Consider the following 5,000-nt stretch of genomic DNA (forward strand, 5'->3'; position numbering starts at 1 on the left):
GTCCTCCAGCACGGTCTATCCATATCCTACCCTTGTTTCTGATTGATTCCCAAGGGAATGGACCGGGGTAGGCTATTAAGATGACAAAGACAGAGAGATAGAGAGACAGGCAAGGAGGGTAGGCTGTCAGCTCCACCAAGGCCCAGTTCTTGGAGACAAGGAGACACAGAGCAGACTGTCCCACTGGCCCAGCAGGAACAAATCTCAAAGTGATGAATTCCTCTCCCTCTCTCCCTCTCTCCCAGCCTTTCAGCCTACGGAGGAGATAAATCAAACTGGATCGCTCTTCATCATTGCCCTCTCTATCTCCCTTTCCCCACTTTCACAAACAAAACTCTGCTAAGCTGTTGCTTTAATAGACGCTCGCAGTATGTTAATAAGCAGTGCTGTGCCAGGATTGCAATGTTTGTATTTATGTTGGCCTAAAATGTGTTTATGTGTGTGTGTGTGTGTGTGTGTATGCGCCGTGTGTGTGCGTGCGCAAGTTGATTAATGTCAAACCAAAAAGGCATTCATACACACCCTCAGTCTTTTATTAGCGGAGCTGAGTAGACTTTTCATCTGCGAGGGTAAACAAGCTCACAGTCATTAGATGGAGATTACCCATTCCCTTTATGAATACTGCACAGCCCGTCTGCCCTCGATAGCCTCGCAGTATCACACACAGGAAACCCTCCATGGGCCGGGCGGGTGTGTGTGTATGTGCGCGCGAGGCTCTGTGTTTCTGTAGACCTGCAAGTGTTTCGAATGTGTGCCTATGTTGAAATGTGTGTGTGTGTGTGTGTGAGAGAGAGAGACAGAGAGAGAGAGAGAGAGAGAGAGAGAGAGAGAGAGAGAGAGAGAGAGAGAGAGAGAGTCACAGTGCCTGTGTGTCAGTAGAGACAAAGGGCCCTCTCTGAATCCTCTCTACGCTTCATCTAGGTCTTTACACTGGGCTGGAGCCGTGGAGCTACACACACACACACACACACACACCAAATAGGATCCTGACTCCTTAATAAATTATGAGAGACTCTTTGCCAAACTGTGTGAGACGGAGGAATAAAGCAAACCAACCATTGGCTCTATATTCCTAAGGGGACATCTTAAACCAATACCACCCCCTCTCTCACTATTTCTCTATCTCTCTCTACCATCTTACATTCCACTTTCTTTCTCTCACTTTTTATTTCTCTCTATTCATCTTCTATTCTCTTTCTCTCTCGCTCTCCCTCCGTCCCCCTCACGCTCCATACCGTCCCAAACCCATACATCTCTTTCCATAGTGTCTCGAGCAAACACTATTGTCTGTGTGCTTCCACTTCTGTGTAAACTGAATGCAATTACCTTGGGCTCACCGCATCCTGTGTGCCAGAGAGCCATCCTGACTTAGAGACATGGAGGCAGAGAGACAGGGAGAGAGGCAAAACTGCAGAAACAGAGAGAGAGCGAGGCAGAAAAGCAGATAGAGACACAAAAATAAGAGGCTGGGAGACAGAGGCCGGGCAGAGAGCTGGTGGTTTCACGGGGGCTCCACACGCCACGCTGGGTTCTGCACACCGATCTGAAGCCAGAGAGCGGGTGTAGCATAGTGGCTGCTGTTGTCTAGGAGATCTTCGGAATGTGGCCCTTTTGTCTCTTTATTTTGTGTGTGTGTCGTGTGTGTGTGTGTACCGATGACTGCCTCCACTCAAACACTCTTCTCTGTCGATTGCATTTGGAGCTGACTCTCCCTGACCCAGCACAGCGACAGCTGAGTGTGTGTGTGTGGGTCAGCAGGCAAGGGGGGAGGGGGGGGGCGGCGAAGAGCAAGGGTGTCACTGGCCGCAAGCTTGTTCCGGGCCTCACTCTCTCCTCAGATATAAAAGCCGCCGTGAAACTTTAATGTGACTCTTCCACCTGAGCTGAGCTACACGAGGTACAAAGATGAGATGAGAGAGAGAGAAAGAGAGAGAGAGAGAGAGAGAGAGAGAGAGAGAGAGAGAGAGAGAGAGAGAGAGAGAGAGAGAGAGAGAGAGACACACAGCAAGGATGGGACTGATGGCTCCTCTGAGTGTTCTCCCGTACGCGCTTCGGCCTCAGCCAGCACACCTGTTTACCGCTGATGAACGACTGCAGGCGAGGCTGAGAAGCCGTGCCAGAGCGTCTGCAGCCTGTGCAGCTCTCGTGCCCGGTGGGAAACGTGACAGCATGGAGACCCGAGAGGACAAACAAGCAGGAGAGTAGATCCAGTCAGCTCAACTCTCAACTGTTTCCCCTCAGTCTGACTGGAGTCTTTCTCTCTCTCTTTCTCTTGACTTCTCTCTATTTGTTTCCAGACGTTTCGTGTGAGTTTGTGTGCGTGTGCGTGCATAAGAGTGGCGTTCCTTCGCTGCATCTCTCTCTCTCTGATCCCATTCTCAGCGCTCTCTAACTCAAAGTGTGCCGTCAGTCTTTGCTACATCAGAGATGGCAGGACGGTCGGCTGTGGCCCCAGCCCTGACAAGTAGCTCACTTCCTGCTCTGGATCCTTGCTTAGTATGCATAACAGGTACATCTGTTACACACTATGTGCTCGTGGGATAGCTACGGGGCTTTGTATTTGATCCACCATGTCCGTGTGTGGGCTGACGGGGTTGTTTTTTGAAGGGACATTAGCGCAAACACTGCAGGCCTTTCTGTTGCTGAGCGGTGAGGGTTTGCGAGCTTTGTTAGGATGAAGCCATGATGGACATTTGATAGGTGCGTCTGTGCTGGTAGGCGTGTCCGTGTAAGGGGCCGTGTCCGTGGGTTTGTGCGGCATTGGAGAGACAAGCACAAGATCATTACAGGGACTTTTACAGTCCACTCCTCTCCTTTGATGGCCCAACTAGTCCCGTCCCTGCAGATGACAAGACACCCTACACACACACACACACACACACACTCACATTGATAACAGGGCAGAGCAGTGTCTCGTTCAGAGATGAGAGGGGTGACACCTGACATCTCCTTGGTAACCTCAGGGTAGGTAAAGGGAGACACATCACCATGGAAACCACGGTAAATATGGGTAGAGGAACTTCAAAGGCTTTGTCTAAGAGCAAGGCAGGTGAGTGATGTCACACTGTCTTTGATGTCCTCCTGTTGGGCTGTGGATTTGGACTCGGGAAAAGAAAATGCAAACAACACACACACACACACACTCTATTTTCGAAATAAAATCAGCAGGACTGAGTGTTTACATGTTTCGTGTCACAATTCAGCTGAGGATAGTGTGATTTATTTCCCACTACACAAAGGACCACAAACTATTAAGGTTAAGTGGATTTAACCAGAATGCCATCAGCTTCCATCAACATCCATGCAAGATGTGTCCAGGTGTGTCGAGGCAGGTCCAACCCTCCCAGGAAACAGGCTGATGGGGTTCCTAGAACCGACTGAAGCAGAGCGAGATGGGCTTAGTTGCTGCGTCGGCGCATTTCCCCGCTCTGTTCTTACTGGGAGAGATAGATCATCTGTCCAGTCTCCCCAGTCCATCCACACACACACACTGGGGACAGGGCTGGCTTCCTGTTCACTACATGTCTTGTGTTCAGCCATGATGCGTTCCTCTGGTGTAGCATGTAGTAGTGTTCATTTTGAGACTTCAAGGGCTGTACTTTTCAAATCAGAGACCCACAGAGTCATAGCAGGAAGTCAAACCCACACTGAGGATGGAATAGCAATACACACACCCACACGTATGCAGTCACACACACACACATCTGTTGGAGCAGATTAGTTCACACTTTAATCACCACCCCTTTCAGTACCATGGGAGTACGAGAGAGGCTAAAGGACTGACGTGGAGGGGTGAGGGAGCTGGAGAGGGAGGGTTGCCTGGCTGGCTGGCTGGCTGGCTGGCTGGCTGGCTGGGGAAGTGGGAGTGTTCTTTACCTCTGGGTCTCCAGGGTGAACTCCTTTCACAAAGGAGCTAAAGCAAACACAGACCAGCAAGCTCAGGGGAGACAGAGAGGAAGCAATGTATAGAAAGAGGGGGGGGGGAAAGGGAGAGAGGGATAAAGAAGAATAGAGAGAGAAAGAAATGGAGAGAGAGAGAGAAAGAAGTGGAGAAAGAAATGGAGAGAAAGAGAGAGGGGGAGAAAGATAGAGGCGGATACACAGAGAGAGAGAGAGAGAGAGAGAGAGAGAGAGAGAGAGAGAGAGAGAGAGAGAGAGAGAGAGAGAGAGAGAGAGAGAGAGAGAGAGAGAGAGAGAGAGAGAGAGAGAGACACCATGCAATCAGTCAGTCGGCCTCCTCTGCTCTCACCCTTGCACTGGGATGGCAGGCGACTTCCTGCCCCGTCCCTGAGGACTGCAGGTGGGTAACAGCAGCTTATTAAACCCCACCGAGCCACTCGGCGTGTCTCTCCCTGCCTCGGCAAAGCCAGGAGAAAATAAATCCTCGTCAACAGAGTTATTAACAGATCATCAATGACCACGGTTCGAGTCAGTGAGATGTGCCTGTCAGTCTGCAGGTCGGGGCCGGTGTGACAGGCAGGAATTATGGAGTGGATGTGAAGCTGCTGAGTGCAGGTCCACGCAGCGGAGGGGAGTCACAGGGTGATGTGACACTCAAATGAGCGGCGGAAGCCATGAACAAGCCCTCAGACGTGGATTTCGCTAAGTCTAGCCTGCCTATCTGCGGTACATGATCTTATCAGTGGACCGTACAGAATAAGGGTGCTGTTTTCAGTTCAAGTCGTGTGACAGTCCTATTATGCATTGTTTGGACTATCCTATAGCCTGACACCTGTATTGGCATGTGTTAGCATGAGTTGATGGCTGAACACATGTCCACTGTGTTTTGTTTTTTTTAGAACCTCAACGTAAAAAAAACACCCGCTGTAAATTGGAAGGCTACCTGAAAGAGACAGACTGATAGGTGCACCCCGCTTAAGCACCCCGCTTAAGCTGTCTAGCAACACGACCAGCAACACGACCAGCGCAGGTGATACCTCCAGGGCCTCTTCTGTCCCCAGGCATTCGAGATCTCTCAGGAAGATTAGTCGAAATAATGC

At 50.5% G+C, this 5,000-nt stretch overlaps 1 protein-coding gene across 1 annotated transcript in view; it reads right to left on the minus strand.

Annotated features, from left to right (window-relative positions):
- LOC146234142 (E3 ubiquitin-protein ligase SH3RF3-like) overlaps window positions 1-5,000 on the minus strand; it is a 43,887-nt gene that overhangs the window by 38,220 nt on the left and 667 nt on the right. The gene's annotated exons all lie outside the window — the stretch shown is intronic.

This window comes from Hypomesus nipponensis, chromosome 23 (assembly GCF_054491055.1).
Source record: "Hypomesus nipponensis isolate SF chromosome 23, ASM5449105v1, whole genome shotgun sequence".
NCBI lineage: Eukaryota > Metazoa > Chordata > Actinopteri > Osmeriformes > Osmeridae > Hypomesus > Hypomesus nipponensis.